This window comes from Lutra lutra, chromosome 3 (assembly GCF_902655055.1).
Source record: "Lutra lutra chromosome 3, mLutLut1.2, whole genome shotgun sequence".
Classification (NCBI taxonomy): domain Eukaryota; kingdom Metazoa; phylum Chordata; class Mammalia; order Carnivora; family Mustelidae; genus Lutra; species Lutra lutra.
Window position 1 is genome coordinate 147,724,641 of NC_062280.1, and position 26,533 is coordinate 147,751,173.

Sequence of the window (26,533 nt, forward strand, 5' to 3'; positions counted from 1 at the left end):
TCCGCTAAGCATTCAGAGAGCCCTTGACAGAATCGTGCCTTTAACTGGTCCCTTCTGGGAGGGTGACTGAGGAGTCTTGGAAAGCTAAGCCTGAGCCGCCATGTTCTGTCATATGCAGGGAGAATAATAAAAATATTACCGTTATTATTATTATAACACAATACCAGCTGTTACCACAAATTTCCCATATGCCAGGCATTTCTAAGCACTTTGCCTAAACAACTCATTAAGTCCTCACAACGACTTCATGGGACTCATCCTATTCCCATTTTATTTCAAAAGCAAAGACCACCGGTCTACCCTGAGAGAGAAAAGAAGAGGCCAACTGGCTGACTGAGGGAGTGGGGAGCGCCTCGGGCACCGTGAAGATCAGTGGGAGTAGCTCTGGGCGCTCAGCACGCCATCCCAGCACTGCTTCCGTATCTCCCTTCTTCAGTGCGGGCAAGGGCAGGCTTCCAGGCTTGCCCGTCTTTAGCCAGGCCCTGGGAAGGGGCTGGATAAACTGTTGTCGAATGAATAGTTGTGGGATGCGGAGGCTCCCTGGTCCTGGGAAGCAGAACTTACACTGGCTCTCAAAGATGAGCAAGGTTCTGTGAGTCAAGAGCACTGGTCAGGGAGTCCCGGGAGATGGTAGGGGTAAGAGTGATTTGAGCAAAAGCCTGAGTTCAGAATGTACCAAGGTGAGGTGGCAGGCCTGATAGGATTGTTCTCCCATCTTTGGCTGCCACTGACCAGCCAGGAATTTCTAAGTGAGGCCCAAAAAACAGCCTCTCCTCTAAGGCTCCAGGGTGGCCTTCTGGGCTGTCCGGCTGCTGACTCCAGCCCTGACTGGCCAGGGCGAGGTGGGAGGCCAGTGGGCAGTCCAGACCCTCCTGCAGCCCAGAGTAATGACAGCTCCACAGAGCAAGCCTCATTACATGGAATGACTTCATGATGTGGCTGTTTTGTTTTGCTTTGCCTTTTTTTTTTTTTTCCTCTGTGAAGATGAGTGGAGAACCTTCTTTTACCCAAGATTACAAGTTGGGTTGGTGATGAAAGGTCTGTGCCATGCAGAAGGAGGCCTCAGGGAGGAGCTTGTACATTTGCAAGCCCTTTTGTGAAAATGGCTTGCTCTATGGGAAAGGAAAGGAAAGGGAAGGGAAGGGAAGGGAAGGGAAGGGAAGAGAAGGGAAGGGAAGGGAAGGGAAGGGAAGGGAAGGGAAGGGAAGGGAAGGGAAGGGAAGGAAAAGAAAGAAGGAAGGAAGGGAGAAAGAGAGAAGGAAGGAAGCCAGGAAGGGAGAAAGGGAGGAAGGCAGGAAGGAAGAAAGGATGGGAGAAAAAGAAAGAAGAAAAGAAAAAGAAATTAGTAGGAGGATCAGAATCATTTCTACCTTTGTGAGGTTGCCTGGGACCCCTGGCTGATCACCATGACTGCCAAGCACTTCAACCCTACACACAGCCCTCCTTAGACTCTGCCTCCCTAAACTCCTAAATCTCTAGAAGACTTAAAAAAAATTCAGTTGGCCCATGTTCCCAAACCCAGACAAAACCGCTTCAGCGGGTAGCTTTGCAAAGAGCCTCGCACAGCGTGGATTGGTCAAACTGGATGCCTGGCTGGCTGGCTGGCTGGCTGAATGAGGTAGCGGATGGGTTGAAGAGGAGAAATGTTACCTATTTAAAATATGTCAAGGAGCGGCACCTGGGTGGCTCAGTGGGTTAAACGCCTGCCTTTGGCTCAGGTCATGATCCCAGGGTCCTGGGATCGAGCCCCACATTGGGCTCCCCGCTCAGTGGGGAGTCTGCTTCTCCCTCTGCTTGTGTTCCCTCTCTCGCTATCCCTCTCTCTGTCAAATAAATAAATAAAATCGTTTAAAAAAATAAAATAAAATACCTCAAGGAAAGGAGATTAGTACCAGCTTCAGCCTAAGCAGGAATTCTGCTAGAGTGACAGTGTAGACTTACCCCTAATCCATTTACATAAGAGATGAGGAGCCACAGGGAGATGTCATCCCAAGAGAAGAGCAAATCAGACACCCAAGCTTGACCCTGTAACAGAATCTTAGTAGTGGGAGGGGCAAGGATGCTGCATGGTATTGAATGTAAATTTGTGTCCAGGTCAGCCCCTGGTGACAAGCAGACATCCAGACCGCTGTGCCCAGGAGACACAGTGACACCCAACAGAAACCATTTTTCTATGGGTAACTAAGTCAGCTCCAAGGGACCACATGCTGCTTAGCAAGGTACAAAGGACTTGGCAACAAATGTCCTTAAGCTCACTGGCCACTGGACTCAAATCATGACTTCCATACTAACTAGTCTTCTGTCATAGGAAGTTTTCTAAACATTGTTTTATTGAAATACAATTCATATACCATAAAATTCACCCTTTGAGAAGCACACAGTTCAGTGGTTTGAAGTATGTTCGGAAAGTTGTGTAAATATCATCACCATCTAATTCCAGAATATTCTCATCACCCCGGACGGAAATCTCATGCTCACTAGTAGTCATTGTCCATTGCTCCTCCCCAACCTCTGGCAACTTTAATCTACTTTCCATCTCAATGGATTTGTCTGTGCTGGATATTTCATATAAATGGATTCATATAACATGGGACCTTTTTTTTTTCTTTCATTTACCATGTTTTCAGGATTCATCCTTGTACCATAGATCACTACTTCACTCTTTTTTATAGCCGAATAATATTCAGTTGTATTAACACACTGCATTTTGTTTTTATAAGCTGTCATTTATAAGCTGATGGATATTTTGGCTGTTTCCACTTTTTGTCTGACATGAATAATGCTGCTCTGACTTCACAAACAAGCTTTTGAGGGGACGTATGTTTTCAGTTCTCTAGGAGTGGAATTGCTAGGTCATATTGTAACTCTGTATTTACCTTTTCGAGGAGTTGGCCAACTATTTTCCAAAATGGCTAAAATTATCACCAGCAATATGAGGACTCCAACTGCTCCATACACTTGCTATTTTCCATCTTTTTTGTTACAGCGATGTTAGCAAATGTAAAATGGCATCTCATTGTGGTAGGATTTGCATTTTCCTAATGACTAATGATATTGAGCATCTTTCCATGTGCTTATAAGCCATTTGTATATCTTATTTGGAGAAACGTCTATTCGAATCCTTTGCCCATTTTTTTTTTAATTGCCTATTTGTGCATTGCTGAGTTGTAGGAATTCTTTATGGATTCTGGATATTAGACCACTATCAGATATATGATTGGCAATTATTTCCCCCATCCTGGGGGTTGCCTTCATTTTCTCAATCAATGCCCTTCAAAGCACAAAAGTTTTTAATTTTAATGAAGTCCAATATGCCCATTTTTCCTTTGGTTGCTCATGCCTTGGGTGTTACATCTAAGAAAACATTGCTGGGGTGCCTGGCTAGCTCAGCAGGTCTGGCACACAACTCTTGATCTCAAGGTTGTAAATTCAAGCCTCATGTTGGGTATGGAGATTATTTAAAAATAAAAATTTAGGGGCACCTGGGTGGCTCAGTGGGTTAAGCCTCTGACTTCGGCTCCAGTCATGATCCCAGAGTCCTGGGATCAAGCCCCACATCAGGCTCTCTGCTCAGTAGGGAACCTGCTTCTCCATCTCTCTCTGCCTGCCTCTCTGCCTACTTCTGCCTACTTGTGATTTCTCTCTCTGTCAAATAAATAAATAAATAATCCTTTTAAAAATAAATAAATAAATAATAAAAATTTTAAGATCTTTTAAAAAAAATTGCCTAATCCAAAGTCATGAAAATTTATGCTTTCATCTTCTTCTAAGAGTTTAACAGTTTAAGCTCTCACCTTTGATCCTGTTTGAGTTAATTTTTGAGTGAGATGAAGGTATGACTTCTCATCTGCATGCAGATGTCCAGTTTTCCCAGCACGACTTGTTGAAGAGAGTTCTTTCTCAATTGAGTCATCTTGGCATCCTTGTCAAAAAGTCAGTGACCATAAACATATGGGTTTATTCCTGGACTATTAATTCTATTCTAATGATCTATATGACTATCCCTATGTTACTACCATGAAGTCTTGTCTAATAGAGTTTTGCAGTAAGTTTTGAATTTGAAAAATATGAATCTTCCAACTTTGTTCTTTTTCAAGATTATTTTTGCTGTCCTAGGCCCTTTATGTTTCCGTATGAATTTTAGAATCAGCTTGTCATTAAAAAAAAAAAAAATCCAGCTGGGATTTTAATAGGGATAGCATTGACTCTCCTGATCACTTTGGGGAGTATTGCCATCTAACCATACCAAGTTGTCCAATCCGTGAACACAAGATGAGTTTCTATTTCTTTTTTTTTTTTTAAGATTTTATTTATTTATTTGACAGACAGAGATCAAAAGTAGGCAGAGAGGCAGGCAGAGAGAGAGAGGGGGAAGCAGGCTCCCCGCTGAGCAGAGAGCCTGATGCGGGACTCAATCCCAGGACCCTGGGATCATGACTGGAGCCGAAGTCAGAGGCTTAACCCACTGAGCCACCCAGGCGCCCCGAGTTTCTATTTCTTGAGGACCTCTTTAATTTCACTGAACAGTATTTTATAGTTTTCAGGTGTAAAATGCTAGCACTTCTTTCATTTTTGTTCCTAAGTATGTATGTGTGTGTGTTTATTCCTAAGTATTTTGTTCTTTTCAATGCTTTTGCACATGAGATTATTTTCCTCATTTCATTTTCATATTGGTCATTGCTCAAGTACAAAAATACAACTGAGGATGCCTGGATGGCTCAGTCAGTTAAGTGTCTGCCTTCGGTTGAGGTCGTGATCCCAGGGTCCTGGGATCGAGTTCCGCATCGGGCTCCCTGCTCAGCTCCCCGCTTCTCCCTCTCCCTCTGCTGTTCCCCCCGCTTGTGCTCACTCTCTCCTTCTCTCTCTCTGTCAAATAAATAAATAAATCTATCTTTAAAAAAAAAAAGGAAGGAAGGAAGGAAAGAAAAGAAATATAACTGAGTTTTGTATATTGAGCTTGTCTCTCGCCAAACTTGTTTACTAGCTGTGATAGAGCAAGTCAACACACCAGGAAGCTCACCGTTCTTACTAAGATTCCACCACTTTTCTTAAATATATACTCTCGATTTTTGCAATCTTTGGTTATTTCGCAGAATTTTGAAACATTCGATTCTGACCTATGTATGTAAGTATGTATGTATGTATGTTTGGATTGATTGATTGATTGACTGCCAGTATTCTCATTGGTTTTATGGAGGGGAAGATTTTCAGGTCCTGACCCCACCATTTTCATTCACATTACCCGCCTTGAGAAGTTTCTCATACCTCCATTTCCTCAACTGTATTATTATCTTTCCATCATTCGTGGGGGATGATTAATAAGGTAATGTGTAATTCCCCTAAAACTGCCTGGTGCTAGTAGTTATTCCAGAAAGTCATTACCACCAGGGAAAGAGGAAGTGGCAGGGAACATGCCGGTGCTCCCTAACCTTGTTCTCAAACACACAGTGCAATCCTCTAATGACTCAGTTTACACCTAAGGAGCCCTCTGGCCAGCCCCATCTGGGCTTCCATTCCATTCCTCCTAAACCAAACCACCTCCTTTCTTCCCACCTCCCTGTCGGAGCTTACTTTTCCCAGGCTCTGCTCCCTCAGCTGCCTGATCTCTGCTGGCTGGTGAGGTGCTGATTCCCGAAAGGCCACATCTCCAGGGAACCAAGGGTCTAACCCAGTTCTGGTCACGGGTCCCAAGCCCAAACACAGCCACAGATGACTTGTGCCACAGCAACTTGGAGGAGGCAGAAAAACCCTGCTCCTCTCCAACCACCCCAGCTCCACTCCCCCTTCACCTCAGGCCAGCCCTGGGGAGGGAGACATTTGTGGTTTGTGAATGATTCTAAGAAGACTAAACTTGGGGATTATGTGGTCTGTTGTATCAACCAGGAACAGCAGCTAAGTAATGGCAGTAAACCTTGACTTTGTGCAGCGCCTTTTCAGGGGTATACGGGCCAGTGGGCACATTCCCATCATCCCCGTATCATGGCAGCCTGGCAGGGTAGTTAGGTAACAAGGCACTAAGCCCCTGGACAACCCAGGGTTCCTCCAGCCTCCTCTCCAGATGATCCATCCATGCCCTGCTCCGAAGTCTGGCACAGCTCAGGATGGAACGTGTCTGTCCTACCCTTTGTGGGAAACACCTTCCCACACCATCACCCACCTGCCCACCCCTCCACCCTTCAAAGCCTAGTCACAGGACCTCCTGAGAGGAGGATTTCCCAAGAATCTTCTTCGCTACCACTTCACCTCATCATTTATTCACCCATCCAACAAATATTTGCTAAGAACCTGCTGTTTCAGGCACTACCCTGGTCTGGGCTACAACAATGGACTTGCTCTATGGAACTTACAATCTAGCGGCAAGGCCAAAAATAAACAGAAAATATGCAGGTAGTAATAAGCTCTGAGAATATAAGTAAAAGGTTAGGGTTGGGTTGGGGAGCATTATTTCAAATAAGGTACTCAGGGAAGCCTGAGTCTGATAAGACGACAACTGAGAAGAAACCAGAAAGAAGTAAGGAACTGGGCTGCACTATATCAAAGATAAGAGCATTCCAGCCAGAGAGAATAGCATGTACAAAGGCCCTGAGGTGGAAGCAGATTTCATAAGCCGAAAGAACAGCAAGGAGATGGGTATGTCTGGATTGGCGTGAAACAAGGGGAGAGTGTCAGACAATGAGGCCAGAGATATATCGGGCCCCACACTATGCTGGGCCTTACAGATCATGGGAAGAACTTTGGATTTTACAGGATGTAAGTCTGGAAGCCAATGGAACATTCTGAGCACAATAGTGACATACTCTGAACTGCATTTTGAAAGGAGCCCTTGGGCTGCCATATTGAGAATAGACCATAGATGGTCCAGGTGGAAACCAGAGGGACCAGGTGAGGAGCTTGCTGCACCATGGCAACTTGGTGCAGGGACCTGGGTGAGCAGTGGAGTTGGTGAGAAGTGGTCAAAATCTGAAGATATTCTGAAGGTGGAGCCCACGGGATTTGCTGATGGATTAGACGTGGAATGTGAGAGGAGGCCAGGAATCAAAGATGAGTCCCAGGCGTTTGGCCTGTGAAACTGAAAGCATAAAGCTGCCATTTACTAGTTTGAGGAAGCCAAGCAGGTAAAGGAGAAAGGGTGAGCCTTGCCCTGCACCTTCCACCTCCAAGGCCTCCTCCATTAACAGCACAGAGACCGTCTGCACTGTGACCGGCCTTCTGCGGTGGCTTCCCTACCCATCTACAGACACCTGCAAGTTGTGTCTTTTGACTCTCCACAGTTGTGGACTGAAGGCACTTTGACCATCTCCAGCTAAGATCCTCTTTCTGCGGGTCACGCCGTGTGAATACACTGGAACCGGCAGAGTCTGACCAGGTCCCAAGGGTTGACGAGGGGCAATGCCATGGACACCCACATGAGCAGCTCCCAAGCCGAGGCATGGACAGGCTCAAGCAGGGCTGGCAGAGGAGGAGGAAAGGACATTGGAGTGGGAGCTTGCCACCTTGTCTGCACATTGGCACCACGTGGGGCGCTCTCATCCAGCTGGCACTCCAGGCCAGTTCCTCAGAATATCTATGGGAGGGAGTCTGGCTTCCGTGTTTTGCAGATTCCCAGAAGATCCTAACATTCAGCCAAGGTTGGGAGCCATGACCTTGAATCAAAAAGAGCTCTTGTTGGTACCTACTGGTGTTTGCTGATTCCAGTTGTGATTAGCAAGGGGCTAAATGAGGGAGGCAGACACGGAAACACCCCTGTCCTTGTAAAGTAAGGGGAACCACACAAGGGCTGCTGAGGATTCTTCTGCTCAGAACTGAAAGCAAATGGGTCTCTCCGAGAACGCACTGCAAGTCTACCTGAGCTCACTCCACGCCTCCACCTCCAGTCCTGCTTTGACTATGAGTGTATTTCAAAGACTTTTTTAAAAACACTATCCAGGGGGCGCCTGGGTGGCTCAGTGGGTTAAAGCCTCTGCCTTTGGCTCAGGTCATGGTCCTGGTGTCCTGGGATCCAGCCCCGAGTCAGGCTCTGCTCAGCGGGGAGCCCACTTCCCTTCTGCTCTCTCTGCCTACCTGTGATCTGTCTGTCAAATAAATAAATAAAATCTTAAAAAAAAAAAACCAACAACAACACTATCCAGCCACACTCTGCCCGGGAGTGTCTCCCGCCAGACCCCAACTGTGTGTGGAATGTGGCAGAGAAGGGAGAGAGCCTGGGCCTGAGCCCGCGGTGTTAGAGTGTTCATTTTCCACCTGGGCACTGGGACAGATGGGGGTGGTAGCCAAGAACGAGAGAAGAGTGAGAGAATGAAGGATTCCTTCAAGGCATATGGACTTGGAAACAGGTCAAATCTCAATTACAGGCCCAGGAGCCAGAGGAACCTGCTCGCCTCTGCTCCCCTGGTGAAGCCCCTGGGTCAGCCAGTCCACGGCCAGCAGACAGAGAAGCCATTCATGGCACACACTCTCCCCTCCAGACCGTGGGTGGCTGGGACCCCCTGCCATTTATCCAGCTCCCCAGACACTTTGTGGACAGAACTCAGGTAATCTGATTAAGGTAAGATGAAACGAGAAACATTTGCTCCTTGAAAATTGAGAACATCTGTCCCAGGTAGCAAACCAAAGAGAAGACTCTTTGTAACTAAGGAAAGGGAATCCCCAAAGAGTCTGGGCATGACAGCAGGGCCGACGCCCTCTACACTCACCTCCCCGCTCACCCAAAGGCAGGCCATGGGGACTGTGACTGGGGCTATGGGGAGAGGCTGGGTGCAGTGGCCTGGCAACCTGGCCTTGACCCCACCATGACCACTTGGAGACTTTTTATTTTTTAAATACTTTATTTATTTATTTGACAGAGAGAGATCACAAGTAGGCAGAGAGGCAGGCAGAGAGAGAGGAGGAAGCAGGCTCCCCGCTAAGCAGAGAGCCCAGGGGCTCAATCCCAGGACCCTGAGATCATGACCCAAGCCGAAGGCAGAGGCTTAACCCACTGAGCCACCCAGGCGCCCAGGCGCCCCGACCACTTAGAGACTCTTAAGGTCAATACTAACTTCTCAGCTTCAGGCTCTCGGGAAGATTAAGCAGATGCTAACATGTGAAGGCCTTCTGTTATCATCTCTCCCCCAGGCTCCCCTCAGCTACCCACTGGACCCATAATTTGAAAGATGCAGTTACAGCTGAGCCAGGGTCTCATTCCCACATCCCCAAAGACCTCCTTTCTGTGGGTCTAGAAGGAGGAGAATGAGAGGACCAGGTAATAGGCTAAATGTTTTTGTTCCCCCAAAATTCCTATGTTGAAATGCTATCCCTAGTGTGATGGCATTTGGAGTTAGGACCTTTGGGAGGTGATTGGATGATTGGTGCCCTTAGAAAGAGATCCCAGAGAGCTCCTCCACTCCTGCCATGTGAGGACACAGCAAGATGACAGACACCAGTGAACTGGAAGGCAGGACCTTGCCAGACACAGGCTTTGCTGGCCTTGAGCTTGGACTTGCCAGCTTCCAGAACTGAGGGAAGTACGTAATTTTCATCCAAGCCTCCAGTCAATGGCATTTTTGTTATAGCAGCCCAAACAGGCTAAGATAGGCCAGGATGTGGCCAAAGCCTGACCTCGTGGAGGAGGCCCCCAGCATGGAGGGACAAATCAGGCTTCAGAGTCAGGCTGGGTGAATGAATTTCAAGACCAGTACACAGTGAAATGGTTGGCCCAAGACTGGCCCCAGAGACAGATCGTTGTGACACCGACAGATGATGACGTGAGGTCTAGAGAAGTATCATCCCCATGACTGCCCAAGTCAGAGACAAAATGGGGAAGGAGCAAGGGACAGGAAAGCTGGGATCTCCCCCTTTACAAGGTGGCCCTACATAATATGACTGCAGCTCTGTCCTTCCAAGCAGACTCCAAATAGGTTCCCTGTGGTGGACTAAAGATGGCCGCCATTCTTTGTCGTTTCCTTGCCCAGAGCTGGAGTTCATTTCCCTTTGCTGGAGCCTGAGTTGGCCCCAGACTCCATAAGCATCAGAAGGTGGTGGAAGCAAAGCTGGGCCAGTCTCCTGCTAAGCCCTGAAAAGGCTTCTGCAGTGGCACTTTGGGGAGACCTGGACCTCCACGTAGAAAGCCCGCTCCTCTGCCAGAGAGGCCCCGTGGAGACATCATGCAGAGGCCATATGGGAAGCAGATGCCTTGAGGTGACAAGGAGAGGCCAGCTGTCCTCAGGCGCACAGAGACTCCAGGTGGCATCAGCCCCAGAGTCACCCGATTACAGCCATATGGGAGACCAGCCCAAGAACTGCCCCACTGAGCCTGGGGGGCAAGAAGATGCTTGCTATTTTAAGCCACTAAGTTTGAAGGAGATTGGTTACAGAGCCATAGATAACTGAAAAAGTCCCCAGTGCTGTTCTTTTTTTTTTTTTTTTTAAGATTTTATTTATTTTAGAGAGAGAGACAGCAAGAGAAAGAGGGGCAGAGGGAAAAGGAGAGGATCTCAAGCAGACTCCAGGCTGAGCACAGAGTACAATGCAGGACTCAATCCCAGGACCCTGAGATCATGACCTGGGTGGAAACTAAGAGTCAGATGCTTAACCAACTGTGCCACCCAAGTACCCCCCTCCGCCACACCCACACACACTGCTATTCTTTTTTTTTTTTAAGATTATTTATTTATTTATTTGACAGAGAGAGAGATCACAAGTAGGCAGAGAGGCAGGCAGAGAGAGAGGAAGGGAAGCAGGCTCCCCGTTGAGCAGAGAACCTGATGCGGGGCTCCAACCCAGGACCCTGGGATCATGACCTGAGCCGAAGGCAGAGGTTTAACCCACTGAGCCACCCAGGCACACCCCACCCCTGCCCTGTGCTGTTCTTAAGTAACGCCCTGCTTCCCCCATCTAAGGGATAAGCCCATGGGGACCTGGGTGGCCCAGTTGGTTAAGTATCCACCTTCAGCTCAGGTCATGATCTCAGGGTCCTGGGATCCAAGGGATGAATCCAACGTCCGGCTCCCTGCTGAGTAAGGAGTCTGCTTCTCTCTTTCCCTCTGCCCCTCTCCCCTGTTCATACTCTCTCATGCTCTCTCTCAAATAAATAAATAACATCTTTAAAAAGAGAGAGAGACAGACAGACAGACCCTGCAATCAAATCCCCACCCCTTCCACATGAAGCGTAAGTGCAGGAGGACCCTAGAGGATGGGACATCAAGTACTGAGATACTGAGACCGGGGCTGCCTGTTTCTTGGTTACTGTAGGCAAGTTTAAAACACAGGAGTCATCTGTGATCCTGATCCTGAGTCACCATCTGCTCACTCTCTCTGCCCGGGGGGTGCTTCTAGGTCCCATCCTCGTAACCCCGAAGGCCAACATGTCCTCCTCCATTCCTCCAGACCTTCCCGCCTCTGGGGCAGCTCTAAGGGGTGGACTCCAGCCCCATCATCATGGCCTAACAGACCCTTCCTCCACCCTCCCTCCTCTCCCATTCCACCCGCACTGCCCCCCAAACACACCCACTGGACAGGAGTCCTAATCTTCCACATCAACAGGACGGCATTAAAAACTCTCATTCCACACCCAGGCCTGCAGTCAGAAATGAAATCAAATAACACACTCTGAAAGAGAACTGGAAGGTCCCTTCATTCCGTCCCTCCACAGACTTGGCACTTACCCCATGCCCTGCCCAGCTCTGAGGGTCAAGCATGGCTTAGAGATATTTTATGGAAAATTCCAAACATATACAAAAGCTGAGAGATATGCACAGTAAACCCCCATGGACCATCACCCAGGGCTCACAGCAAATCTCGTTTTCTGTCACCTCACCAGCTCTCTCCAGTGCCCACCTGCGGATTATTCTCATCCAAATCACAGACCTCATATTGTTTCGGCTCTAGAAGCTAGGACTATCCTTCCCAACCACAGTGCCATGCACAGCGCATAGGTTTTGAGGAGTCTAATCTGGGCCACACCCGGCCCAGGAAGGCCTCCCCAAAAGTAAGGTCCCCCTATGGAATGTGGCAGAGAGATGACAGAGCCCTGGGATGGCCCCAGGGTGTAGGCTCCGGTTCTGGGTGCTAGATGGAACACGGGCGGCCCAGGAGCCTGAGGACAGCAGGAGAACCACAGACAAACAGAAGACTCCCCAGAGCTGACTGGACCCGGAAGCAGCCACACCCCCTCTCCTCATCTTACTCCATCGGAGCTGCAGCTCAGGGCCCTGGCATTCTTGGGTGGGTTCAGAGCTGTGGACCCCCTAAAGGTAAAAATGGGTCCAGTCGCTCACTGGCACCCTGAGGAGAGTGCAGATCCTGGGAACAGCCAGCCATGACCAGTCACACCCATTGCTGGCTCTGCCGCTTCGGCCTTACCCACAATGCCTTACTCAGGAGCGGGCCAGGACTCCAGTCCTTTCCATAAATCTGAAACATGGGCCAGAACAAGACATGTGGAAGAGGACAGTCTGTTTCCATCACGTAGCATTTTAAAAAAATGATTTAGCTTGTGAATGTCTAAAAAATGCTGATTATGCCTCATGCTTTTAAAAATCTCTCATAGTTTCTGTGCCACAGATGCTCAACTTGGGCACTACTGAATTTTAAACCAGATAATTCTCTGTTGCAGGGGCTCCAGGAAGAGTAGTCTGAGCATGGGAGCACGATGACCGGCATGCCTAGCCTCTACCCGCAGAGTGCTGGTAGCAGCCTTTCCCCTGGGTGGGACAACCAAGATGGTTGCAGGCAGTGCCAAAGGTTCCCTGGGAAACAAAACTGCCTTCAAGGGGCACCTGGGTGGCTCAGTTAGTTAAGCATCTGCCTTCGGCTGAGGTCATAATCCCAGGGTCCTGGGATGGAGACCTGCATCGGCTCCCTGCTCACTATGAGCCTGCTTCTCCCTGTCCCTCTGCCCCTCCCTCCACTTGTGCTCTCTCTACCTCTCAAATAAATAAAATCTTTTTTAAAAACCTGCCCTGAAGTTGAGAGCCTCTGACCTATACAACAGTGAGTAGTCAATTTGTTCATTGGTATCTTTATTCCTCTAATTCATCTTAAATCCCTTCTCAAAGAGTCATCAATTTACTGTTAGATAAATGAGAGAGGAGTGAATAACTGGGGAAATTCTCTTGAGAAGCCTCCGGTCTGTCTGTTGTAAGGGTTTTGATCAAACTTGTCAGTTGTTTGGCAATCATAACAGTTATTTAGATTTCAAATATGTAAGTGATATTTAAACCAGAAACAGCTCAAGTAAATTAAAACCAAGCCATCCAAGCAAATAATCGTGGCATGTTAAGTGACAGGATTCTGCGTAAATTTTTTGTTTGTTTGTTTCTCCAGTATTTACTTTTACTATTACAAAAACAACAAGAGACCATCTCTGGGGTTAGGGATAGGAATAAGTCAGCATATCATGACATTTTTCCTGTGTACTCTGAGAACTTAGGTCTTGATTTTATAAGCCTTGACTTGAGTTTCCAATCACCTTCTTGTTTTATTTTTCTTTCTTTGCTTTCCTAAATGCGGCAAAACACCCTTCCGGATGTCCCCACCGTAGCGAAAACTGTAATAGCTGTGGAACAATTTACACCTGGCTGAAAATTTTAGCATTTCCCGGAGCTACGGGTTAGACGTTTGTCTCACTTCCACGGACGATTCCAGTTATGATTTCGCTCGCTACTCTACCACCGGAAAGTTAACCTGTCTTTTTTTTTTTTTTTTTTTTTGAGATTTTATTTATTTGACAGAGAGAGAGAGATCACAAGTAGGTGGAGAGGCAGGCAGAGAGAGAGAGAGAGAGGAGGAAGCAGGCTCCCCACTGAGCAGAGAGCCCGATACGGGGCTCGATCCCAGGACCCTGGGATCACGACCTGAGCTGAAGGCAGAGGCTTTAAACCACTGAGCCACCCAGGTGCCCCAAGTTAACCTGTCTTATTTGAAGCCACAGACACTGGCACCAGAGAAGGTCCCCAAGTTAACAGATCTTCAGGCCACAGGCAGGCTGGCCTGAGTCACCACAGAAACACTCACCATGGCATCCCAGACGCTCTGTAGTCAGCTCAGCACACACGTTGTTTCCCCAAACCTGGAGGGCCTCGTAACCCCGAGGGGTCAGCACCCAACTGCCGGCAGCTGGAAAAGCTCACCTGAGCACCCTGCTGGGGAAAATGTCCTTAGGTAATGAGCTGAGGTAGTGAGCTGAGAACAGGAGGGGCTGAGGCCGAAATAGAGCAAAGGAAGGTGAGTGTCTGTGGCTTTGAGGGGAGGCAGAGAGGCCAGGATGGCGAAGGCTTCAGGCTCACCTGCCTCTCAGATCTGCATGCGATTGAGCCTCCCTCAGGCCCGGGCCCACGGCTGCCTGTCTCCATGGCAGCACTGGGGTGGTGGCGGCAAAACGGCCTTCTCCAGAGGCACATCCAGAATGCTCCATGTTGTCAGCTTCTCTGCCTTGAGCCTCCAGCTCAGACTCGCCCTGGAAGGTGGGGGGGAAAAAAAAAGGACTCCTGTCAGAGACTGAGTCACAGCAGGAATTAAGGCAGAAGATGGAAATTTTAACCTTTTCTGTTTCCTGAGCAGGGCGGTGAAAAGGAAGACTGTTCTGAAGGAGAGGGACTCTGGGCACACACTGGGCTTCAGTCTGGCAAGGGACATGATGTGCCCTTGATCAGGCTCCCAGGGCCAGGGGTGGGAGGCACTGACCCCCCGGGGACAGGAGAGGCATTCAGGCCCCTGGGATCCCACAGGCCTGGAGGGATCAACCCCTTGACGGGTGCCTCAGCGAGGCTGGGAGCTGCCTCTCTCCCATGGTGAGAAACAAGGCCTTGGGGGGCTGTCCCAGACCACACAGTAAACCCCACTTGCTGGGCCCAACTCAATCCATTGCCGCCACGGGGACCCTGGGGACTTGAACAGAAGCCCATGTCTTCCAACAGAGAGGACTTTGTTTCCTGGACCGGGATGGGCTTTTTTCTCTTCTCTCCTCAGGGCCTCACAGGGGAGGGGAGTTTATGTTATTGTTTTTTCCAACTTGGCAACAATGTAAATGTGAGAGTTCACACTGACGGGAAAGAGATGGCATTTTCTCTGGGGATGGGCGGCAGCCATCACCCACAGCTCAGACCCAGGCCCCTGAGAGGATCTGAGGTGCCAGCAAGATGGTGCAGCCGGTTCTCCTCCTCTGAGGAGAACCAGTAGGCCACGCGTAGAGCGGGACCAAAACTTGACACACAGGTCAGAAGTGAGAAGCCGCCTGCCGGGGTGGTACCACCTGGTTTGAGAAGGACCTGGAAACCTTCCTGCAGCAGCACCTGGGCTCTCCCACTGTGCACCTGATGCTCAGAGCTGGGCCTGCCCCCGCTGAGCTGCTGAGGGCCCGTCCACTTCCCTGCTCCCAGATGAAGAGTCTCTCTGCGCCGAGAGCTTTCCCAGCACCTCATTTAACTCTCATGACAAGTTCATTCATTCATTCCTTCATTCATTCATCAAACAATATGTATTGACAGTCAGTCTCTGGGGTCAGAGAGGAGGATGGGGCAGATACAGAGCGAGGAGCTACTGGGGATGACAGAAAGTAAAGAAATAATTACAAACGGGAGGAGTCAGTGGTCGCACCAATAGTAATAACCACTATGAAGAACTGGTAGTTGAGGGGCTAGCTTATCCTCCCGATTCCAGGTCAGAGGACTTGTACCATCCCAACATGACAGAAAGGGCAAAGTAACTTGGCCAAGGCCACACGGTTGGTCAGTGGCAGAGCTCAGGGGACAGCCTCAGAAATGCCCAAAGACTCCTCCCCCAAAAACGATCCTCTGCTTCCAGAAGCCCAGGGGAGTCAGCTGTGGTCAGCTGTGGGTGATACTCAAAAGCTGTTGAAGCCCCCGGTGGAGACCCAGGAGACCCTCCAGGGGTCAGGCTGTTTGCACAACACTGCCCTGTTCTTTAGGAGCAAAGTCTAGTCCTCCTAAGAGTTTAAGCCTGGCTTAGGGAGAGGTAAACACTGCTGACTAGATTTCTGCCCTCCCACTGCCTCCGTCTTGCCAAGGCAGGGCCCCAGGGATCCAGAGTCAGGGTCTGCTAGCCGGAAAGGACGGGTTCCAACCAGGTGCTTTGAGAAGCGACAAGGTGGGGCTGCCAGGTGTTCATGGCCAGCACCCTAGGTCCCAGCTTAAGAGCACCGGAGCTTGGGCAGGAAATCACATTTTGAAGGGAAGGTCAAGTCTCTGGGGGGTGTTACACAGGCAGGGAGGCTGGAGCGCAGGAGATAGCAGGACTGGGTAGCACAGGGTCAAGTGAGAATTGAACAGAAGTCCCATTTGAACCCAGAGGAGAAGGTCTCCCTTTGGTTTTATTTGTTAGACCAGTGAGATTAGGAGAGAGTTGCCCAGCATCTCCAAAAAGCAACAGTCCAGAGACAGAACCAAACACCAAAGTCCAACATATCAACCAAGGTCCATACCTATAAAAACTGGAAGTCTGCAGGGACCAGAAAAGGTGTCAGGGTGCTGGCACTCTCGCTAGTCCCCAGCCCCTTCCCAGGCACCTGGGGAGACCCAAGAGGCACTGCGTGGACCTGTGGCTGCTGGGGGAGCCCCTCCTCCGAGTTGCAAAACGAGGTTCAGAGAGGGGCTTCAGCCCGCTGTCCTTCATTGATTTCAGTGAGAACTTTTTCCTATTTCTCATAATCTCCCACTTTCCCTGACAAACAAAACCAAACCATAAACCATGGCTTTCTTGAACATGAAGCCGCAAATGAGTCATCTCCACAAACCACTTTCAAATCCAAGGGCTGGGAGGACGACCCCTTGAACAGCAGCAATTGCTCAATAGTGAGACGATCCAGTGGAAAACTCTCCCCAGAATCTGGGTTCCTGTTAAGCAAGTGCTCTGGGGAGGGTCATGTGGCGAGGCTGGCTGGGGGAAGTCAGTCATGTACCTGGGATGTATGTGTTTGCATGTCCCCTTGCAGCACCGGCAGGGCGGGGGATATAAGGGGGAGAGACAGGGATGGGGATAGGGTAGGGGGAGTAGTGGAGATGCAGTCAAAGAGGCTGCAGACTTCCTGAGGCTGTGCCAAAGGCTGTAGTTTATTCTAGATGGAATGAAAAGCCGTTGGAGGGTTTGAAGTAGGGGAAACACATGATCTGATTACAAATTTTTTTTTTAAACAGTCACACTGGCTAGTGAGTGGGAAGTACTTGGAGGCAGGGAGAGATATTGCCATGCTTCCGGTGTGCAATGAGGATGGTGGAAATGCGAGCCATGGGATAGAAATGGAGACAGGAGGGGGGACTCAAGATGTACTTTTGGGGCTAGACCCAACAGAACTTGCGTATGAATTAGGTGGTGTACAAGCTGAGGACCAGAGAAGAACAGAGGGTAACATCTAGATTTCTGGCTTGAACAACTGGGGAGAGGATGGAGACATTTCCTAGGATGAGAAGACTAAGATGAAGTGGGGGGTTCATTCATCTGTGGTGGGAAATTAAGAGTTCCATTTTGGACATGTTGAGTTTGAACTTTCTGCGAGACAGCCAAGTGAAGATGTCAAAAATATAATCTGAGCACGTAAATAATGAAGGGCATTAATGAGTGATAATCCATTGAAAAATTGAGAAGTCCATTCCAATCATAAATTAATATGGAAGAAGGGAGGGTAGGAGGGGTGACTGGCTGGCTCAGTCAGAAGAGCATGGGATCTTGATCTTGGGGTCATGAGTCTGAGCCCCATGTTGGGTGTAGAGATTACTTAAATATAGAAATAAACTTACAAATTTTTAAAAAGAAAGGAAGGTGGAGAAGAAGGAAGGGACGGATGGGGGAAATAGAGGGCTCTTACTTATAGTAGCATGTCAAGGGTTGAGAGGTCAATGATAGTGCTAGAATTATTTCTATACATCATTAGAATTAGAAATACGTCATTTTCCAACCATTCCAGTAATGGATGGATCAAACAAGAATCAGCAATGGATATTAAATCTGAGGTAAGTTTTGATGAGCAACAGGATGTTTGAATGGTTTTAAAGGGTCTCCCCACAGACTATGTGTTAGTTATGAGGAAAAGGAAAAAAAAAAGAGAGAGAGAAATTGCATAGTGGAGAAATCAGACAGCACCTTGACAAGGTGAGCAAAATTAACATCACCCATGAAGGACACTGTGCTTCCAGATGCGATCCTCTGAGAATAACACAACCTAACCCAGGTAGCATAAGAGCATAAGAAACCTGACCCTAATCATGAGGAAACATCAGACAAACCCAAAATGAGGAATATTCTATTTAACAAAAATAGGCTCCATATTTTTGGGAGCCTATTTGTTGGGCTGCCTACTCAGTGAGGAATTGCTTCTCCCTCTGCCATTCCCCCTGCTCATGCTCTCTCTCTCTTTCTCTCTCTCAAATAAATAAATAGAATCTTCTTTTAAAAAATGAAGTCCTGAGAACTGATGAGTAATGGAGGAGACATCAAAGATAAAGAGAAGGGGCCAGGGCCATGTCTAGGGAACACTGATGTTCAAAGATCAGGCAGAGCAAGCAGAGCCAGCCAAGATGGCAGAGAAGGAGGTGGTAGGGGGGAACCAGTGGGCTGAGGTGTCATGGAAATCATGAGAACCCAATGTTTCAAGGAGTGACTAACTGGCAAATGTTGCTAAGAGGTTGCTCAAGATGTGGACAAAGATATGACCACGGAATTTAGCAAGCAAGATGGCGATCACGGAAGACCATCACGAGAACAGTGTCAGTGAAAGAAGCCAGAACATAGTGGTTCCCAGAGTCAACACAAGGTGAACAAGTACAGTAGCACCAGAAACACCTGCAGTCAGCTCCTATCATTTCAAGCCTTAAAGGGGACAACTGTCATCTGTTTGGTCACTAAGGTTCTGCACCTTCCTCTGTGCTTGTGCCCTCCCCCTCTCCCACATGTGAGGCAAAGCCCACATTTCACATAAAAAGCTAAGGGGCCAGACACTGGGTTTTCCAGCTCCCTGACAGGTAGACAGGGAAGTGGCCTGGGCTCTGTCACCTACAGGGAGAACCTGGAAGAGCTCAGAATTTGTTCTGGCAAGGGGTAGTGGTGGTCATGGGGGGCAGGACCTCTAGTTTCTAAAGGCAGCAGGGGCTCTGTTTCCAGCCAGCACCCAGTGCCTAGTGTTGGGGTGTTGGCAGTGGGCCCTACAGCAGAGCAAGTGTTTCTTCACCATCCAGGTCCTATGGCAGAAGTTGGAGTGTTATACCCGGGGTGTGGCTTCCAAACCAGGCTCCCAGAGCTCCTGGAGATGCTGTGAGTTGCTCGATGTCTTGTTAATAAGTTCTGCCCCTGTGTAATCACCTAGGGTCAGTTGCTTTTGTTTGCAACTATGAGCCCTGACTGAAAGAGGACTTTGCCTTTTCTTGGCTGAAGAGGAAATTCCTTTACGCCATCTTCCCAAATTCTGCCTCTCAAGGGCATGTCAAGTATCCAGGGTCCTTAGCCAATGGACAGTGTGGACAGAATGGCCTCCCTGTGGTCACATTCTTAAGGATATCCTCAGCGCTATACCTGATACCTCCATTTTCATCTCCCCTGATCTCAAGTCACTGGCCACCTTTCTAACCATCATCGAAGCAAAATGTCCCCATGTGGATGGGATGCCTGCTCCCCCACTTTATCTTGGCTTTCTAGAAAACAAGCTCTAACTACCACCACCACCCCTTCTCCAGAGACTCTTTGGAGCCTGTGGTTTTCTAGCTGTTTTGCTGCTGAGTGTGGGAAAGGAGATAAGGGAAGAGCACAAAGCTGAAATGCTTCCAGAAGCATCTAGTAGGATTGTCTCTTATTAACACGGGTTTGCCGTTCTCTGCCTGAAATCAGACTATGTCTGTCATCACCCTGGTCTGGAGTCGGATGAATCAGATTCTGCAGATCTGGACCCTCAGAGGTCTCCCCAACCACACTTGGCACAGAACCCAAAGCAACCGAACAGACCACGATGGATTTCCAACCATGACATTGACAAATGCCAAAACCATGCATGAGAGCCACCTCCTCAATCCACTGAGTGTCCTCATTGTGGGACTTTTCCCTCATATGTGACTGTGTCTGAAAGCCTGACGCCCTCCCAGAAGCCTCCCTGCACTGATTATACGTGTGGTCTCTGAGGAAGTTCACACTGACCATGGGGCTTGGAGGCGCTCAGCATAGACAGCAAGAGACGCTGTGCTTGTTCTGCTCCCGTGAACACAAGATTGCCAGGTCAACATTCTCTTCTCCAAAGAATTCTTTTACCACATGCCTTATCCATCGATGTACCACAACGTGCTCTGGAGTGGGAAAGCGCAGAGATTTCAGAAGCCAGCTGGGCAGAGTGAGACCTAGAGAAGGCAAGAAGGACTTCAGTGTAGCAGAACCGCTCCAGCTGAGGGCCGCTGCGGCCAGTTCCGGGGATCTGCCCACATCAGCCATTGATGACATCGTCCACTGTGCTCACCTTTTGGTGGATAAAGGCTCCCATTTCCTCCCTTCTCTTCTTCCTCTTTCAGCCAGTAAATAAAGCATTTTTTGGAAGTGCATAGTTCCCTGAAGATTCACCAAGGCAAAGGTATGATCACTAGAATCGAGACCCACAAAAGGATGTTGTAGCTTTGCCCTCTAAGAAATGGCTTGTTCTCCAAACAAAATTTGTTTGTCATCTCCTGGGTCATTGATCTGCTTCTCTTAGTGGGACTGGTCTACACCAAAGCTCGTGCATCTTCCTACCCATGGAGCTACAGGAGGCTAGCCAGAGGGTAGAGGTAGGGAAGTGGAGTCACCCATGAGGTTAGAAGATACCACCCTCCCCAGGCTGTGAGAGGTGTTGCCTCTTCACAGGTGAAGCCAACTTCACCCATCCTCCTTCCACGTCCTTCCGTAGGGTTGAGCTAAGCATAAGAGGCCTGAAAATGTTCTGGCCTCATTGTTTCTGGCTCCAAAAATTTCTCTTCCAAGTCCCTTTCCCAACCACAAGCCATGGCATTTGAAAGCTGTAAATCTTTGAGACTGTTCCCAACCCTTCATTTTACAGTCAGAGGTGACCTTTGCTCCAGACGTGTTGCAAAGGCAGAAGGCAAAGGCGTGTTCGGGCTGCAATGTGGAAAATACACTTGGGATTCATACACGGTGCCCCTTGACCCAGCCAAAAGCCCAGCATGTGGCATAAAGGAGAAGAATGGCTGGAAAGCTCCCCAGAGCTGACCCTGCAGTTCTTCCAAATTCTCCCCACCACAAACCTAGCCAAGTGTGCAAAATGGATGAGAAACAGATCGGTGGCCCTTTGGTGCCAGAGTCCAACTATGATGTTCATACTCCCTATGAGATGCCCAAGCACTCTGACCTCAGAGTTTCTGAGACTCTGATGTCTATGAGGGTCCTCAAAAGCAGTGATTTTTGGGGGCGCCTGGGTGGCTCAGTGGGTTAAGCCTCTGCCTTTGGCTCAGATCATGATCTCAGGGTCCTGGGATGGAGCCCCGCATCGGACTCTGCTCAGCAGGGAACCTGCTTCCCCTCTCTCTCTCTGCCTGCTTCTCTCCCTACATGAGATCAATCTCTCTCTCTCTCTCTCTGTCAAATAAATAAATACATAAATCTTTAAAAGAGGGGGGGGCAGTGAGTTTGTAAGGAAAATCTGAGCCTCTACCAGCATCTGGTAGACCTCTAACAACATCTTTTTTAGCTTGAGAACACACAAGGTCCCTATTTCTCTCCACTTTGAAGTAACTAAAGTTTATTCTGTATCCACAATCCCTGTCTCTCTCTGACCCAAGCTCTTCGCTCCCACCAAGAGCAGACGCTAGATTTGAGTAGAGTTTCCCTAGTTGTTGGTGGGAAATATCAGATAAACCATGTCAGGCTGGGTGGTGTCTGTGCAAGTCATGAACTGAAGGGGACATCACAGGAACCACCATCATATGTGAAACCAGGAGAAGATGCAAGGATCACCTTTGGTGAGGGAGAGCGTTAGGCTGAAAAACACCCTCCCAAAGATGTCCATGGCCTAATCTGCAGAACCTGAAAACATGCCACCTTACATGGCAAGAGACTCTGAAGATGTGATTAAGCTAAGGATCCTGAGATGGCGTCACTATCCTGGATATCTGGGCCCAACTAAATCACAAAGATCCTTACAGGAGGGAGACAGAAGTCAGAGTGATGGGACGCTGGGGCCACAAGTGAAGGGATGCAGGGGGCCTCACATAGTTGAAAGGGCAAGGAACTAGATTCTCCAGAAACTTCCATAAAGAATACAGCCCTGGCAAAAGCTTGATTTTAAACTTCAGACCTCCAGAAAGGTAAGAAAATACTTTTGGTTTAAGCCACTATACTTGGTGGAATTATTGTAACAACAATAGGAAACAAATACAGAGATTTAGGATAAGGATTTCATAGGAACAGGAGGGAGAGCTAGGAGTTACCCCACCAGGTCATAGATCTCCTAGTATGGGTGATTCAGTGACAGCAGATAATATAAAAATCCAACTCACCTGGCTTACAGACAAGGGGAAGTCCAAAGGCCAGTGGCCCCAACCACGCTGGGTTGGTTTGGTGACTCAGTGATGTTATGGAGGACCTTGGTTCTTCCTATCAGTCTGTTTATTTGTTTGTTTGTTTGTTTGAAGTGAGCTCTACACCCAACGTGGGGCTCGAACTCAAGACCCTGAGATCAAGAGTTGCATGCTATACCAACTGAATCCACCCATCAGTCCATTCTTGTAGGCTCACTGCTCTCAGTCACAAGATGGCTGCCAAAGTTCTAGATGTTGCATCCAAGGCACACCATTGCCAAGATTCAGGAAAGAAAGCTCTTTCACCTTTGAGTCTCTTGGAGAGTGAAGAAAGCTTTTTCTGAACATTCACAACCTTAATTTAGAGGACTTCCCCTCCCATCTATCTTGTTGGCCAGAATTGTACCACATGCCTCGACTTAACCCAATCCCTGGCCAGCAGTATGGGAGCACTTTGATGGGTTTAGACCAATGGGGCCTACTACCAGAAGTCAGCCTTCCTGAAGCATCTGCCTTTTAGACCTTTAGGCAGGGAGCAGAAACCTCAACTAAATCAGCAAGGAGGAAGGGAATCAAGCCATGCTGGGCAGGTGTCCAGAAGTGTCTGCTCCACGGGCTTCACAGAAACCCAGAAGTGTCTCTCCCCATTCCCCCACACAGCTCTGGAGCTCATAGGGCCTGTGCTGTGTTCACCTAGCATGTATCCTTCGTCTATGCAGCGGAAAGGCTGGTCAGCTTGTCTCAGTCACCCTCTCTGAGTGCAGTCCCGCCAAGCCACCGAGGTGCTCCAGCTCTCCCTAACCTGGCCCGCTGCCTTGCCTGACACTGTGGCACCTGATCAAACCACCATGGTCTCAGGAAGCGGGGCTATTGCATTCTGCCTCCTCCCTAGCACGCTCCACCTGCAACCATGGCTGAGATGGGAGTCCTGGGGCTACTGTCCTCAGAAAGTGGCTCCTTAAGCTTCCTGGGTTTCTCCGTCCTGTCTTATCACTCCCCGGATGCACACAGTTGCTCTCTCAGCCTGCCGGGCTCCAGGCTCCTCTCCCTGCTCATGATGGGCCATCAGGTCCCCGAGGCCCCTATCTGGCGGCACTGTGGGCTTCTCTTCCTCGCAGCCACAGCTCAACTCACAAAAGGCATCACAGTGACTTGTGCCCAATAGAGAGGACTCCCGCACTCACTTTGCTGTCCCCCTCACCTACCATAAGGGGGGAGAATAGGAGGTACACACACACACACACACACACACAAATGAACAGGGGGTGAGAGAGAAGGAAGGAAAAAGGACGAGCTCAGTGTAATGTGGTGCTCCAAACTGGGTCCCGGAACAAAAGGAGGACATGGTAGAAACACAGGTGGGGGCTGCCTGGGTGGCATAGGCAGTTAGGCGTCTGCCTTCGGCTCAGGTCATGATCCCAGGGTCCTGGTATCAGGCTCCCTGCTCAGTGGGAAGCCCACTTCTCCCTCTCCCACTCCCCCTTCTTGTATTCCTACTCTCGTTATCTCTCTCTCTCTCTGTGTCAAATAAATAAAATCATTTAAAAAAAGAAAAAGAAAGAAACACAGGCGCAAACTGAATGAAGTCTGCAGATGGCGAATTGTATTGTCCCGGTGTTCCTTTCCCAGCTCTGACGAAGGTACTGTGGGCTGTAGGTAAGGCGTTAACATTAACGGAAGCTGGGTGAAGGGGCTATGGAAACTGTCTGGACCATCTTTGCAACTTCCCTATAAATCTACAGTCATCCCAAAATAAAAAGGTTCTTTTATTTTTAAGGTTCTTTTTTAAAAAAGAGAAACAAAATAGTGTCAGGCCCTGCCCCATTCCTACGACGTGCTCCTGCAGCATTCCCCTGTGGCTGGGCTTCTCCCAAGCCAGCTGTCCCAGCCCAAGCCTAAGACCAATGCTCTCCAGAGAAAGCAGGAATTTAGAGAATTTTAAAACTGAAATGGCAGGCGCCCCTGGGTGGCTCAGTCGGTAACCATCTGCCTTGGGGTCATGTCGTGATCCCGGGGCACTGGGATCGAGCCCTACATCAGGCTCCTTGCTCAGCGGGGCGTCTGCTTCTCCCTCTCCCTGCGGCTCCCCCTGCTTGTGTTCTCTCTCTCCCTGACAAATAAATAAATAAACTCTTTAAAAACAAATAAATAAAACTGAAAAGGCTCTGGCATCTATAGTTCCTAGGGATGTTAATTACTCAGGAAAAGTGGGGGAAGTGGGTTAGGACAAGCAGCAAAGCTGAAAAAGGCTTCCAAATGCAGGACTCTGAAAGCCACTGGTAGGTTCCGGGTTTTAGAACTCTTCAGGGAGGGGCTGTATCATGAGACATTTCCCCTCCCCCAAATTATTTAACAACGTCCCTTCCTTCCCTTGGCCACCTTGTGGAACCAGTCTCACCACCTCTGTGGAAGGCCCGGTTCCAGCCTGGTCCTGGGGGGACTGGCAGGTGGTTAGCATCATGCTACCCCCACCCCGAGGCCCAGCGCTGACCTTAGCCCTGCCTTCTGGACCCAGGCCACGCTGGAGCCTCCGCCCCAGAACTGGGTCTGCACCATGCCTCAAGAGCAGCCGCCCAGAGCCCCCGCCCGCCATCACCTTAACTCCCTCATTTCAGTGGGAAGCCCAAACCCGCCAAGGACATAGCCATCCTTTTGTGGACAAAACGGAGGCCCAGAGAAATGAACTAACTTGCCAAGCTCATCAAGGTCCCCTGATAAGGAAGCTTATGCCTTACCCACGTGTCACTCTCCTCGGACACCTGCTCCCAGCGGAACCCCTGCAGAGCATGTATACCTGTCTGTCACTGTACTCACCCCTGCCATTCTGCGATCCACACACCAGCCAGGACTCGCTGTAACTTGGTGGTTTTGCCCGCTGCCAGCTGCTCCCTGCCCTGTCCTTCCTGCTCCCACACCTGCTGACCCGAGAGTCCCTGCTCCATGGGCCGGGGAGGTGGGGGACGGCGGGAGTCCCTGGCTCCTGTTACCCTGCCTTTCCCCCAACCAGACGATGACACAGAGAGAGGACAGGGGACAGAAGGGAGGGGGAAGGAGCAGAACACAGGGATCCTCACTGCTAGGCACCTGTGATGGCCCCAGGGGACAGTGAAGGGATGCTAAGAACCCAGACCCCAGGGCACTGACCTGCCTGCTCTCGTCACTGCACCGGGCACAGAACCCTCCTTATTTTCTGCTCTCCTTCAAGCAACCCAGCTGTTGACCAGGAGGTACGACAGGACGCTGTCTTGCAGATGTTAAAGCTCAGGGGGTTGGTGGGTGTGAGGCTGGTGTGACACTCCACAGTCTATGAGCCAGTGGCACTGTTCCCATAGAACTCTTGAAATGCTTTTATGCTCCTTATGTTTACTTTGCAGAGGGAGGTACTGTGCAAAAGCACTGACCTTTCTCTGGTATTTACTTCCAATTGCATGAAAATTGGGATGTTTTCCCTTTCCATTCACACCGCATCTCAGAATGACAAAATAAATAAACTAACAATAAACTTTTCTGGAGAAAGATCCGTAGCTTGGGGATGCTTAGCAGAGGGAATATTGTGATTCAAAAGTTACATGATTCTTTGTTTCCAAGGGACCTCTTTTCAAGTAGAAGTGGTATCATTTAATGTTAGAATAACATGCATAGTGAATACCCGCACTAAAAGTCTGACGTCGCTGGACAAATGGGGAAAAGATTTTCTAAGAAACACTCCTGTATGCATTCAACATTAAACGCTAGGACTGCCACAAGCGTGGGGTGACTGCTCAGGTGTGTAAGGAATATACACTTGGGTGAGGTGACTTCAAAGGAGCTCCCCTCACAGCATCGGGGAGTAGGGGGCAGGGACCTCAAGCTGCCGACCGTGAGGGGGAAGCGCTTAGCTCGGGATTGTCTCCATTCCTGAGGTACCTCCTGGCCCCCCACCCTCCCGCGCCCCAACTGCTCATTCACACAGTCATACCTGCAGTGAGTTTCCTGAGCTCCTCTCCTGTCCTCCTCTGTCACAGCCCCCTGCCTGAACTTTCCATGGCATTGGCCTCTCTCTAAAGTTATTTTGTCAT

The 26,533-nt window shown here is 49.2% G+C and overlaps 1 long non-coding RNA gene across 1 annotated transcript; it reads right to left on the reverse strand.

Annotated features, from left to right (window-relative positions):
* Nucleotides 1–285: 285 nt before the first annotated feature.
* LOC125094646 (uncharacterized) lies at nucleotides 286–23,692 on the reverse strand. Its single transcript, XR_007125641.1, has 8 exons — nucleotides 22,455–23,692; nucleotides 16,418–16,555; nucleotides 13,993–14,434; nucleotides 12,340–12,431; nucleotides 11,485–11,554; nucleotides 7,494–7,643; nucleotides 3,795–3,922; nucleotides 286–1,112 (listed from the first exon to the last, which is right to left on the reverse strand). It is a non-coding gene; the product is annotated as an uncharacterized LOC125094646 (long non-coding RNA).
* Between the last annotated feature and the right edge of the window lie 2,841 nt (nucleotides 23,693–26,533).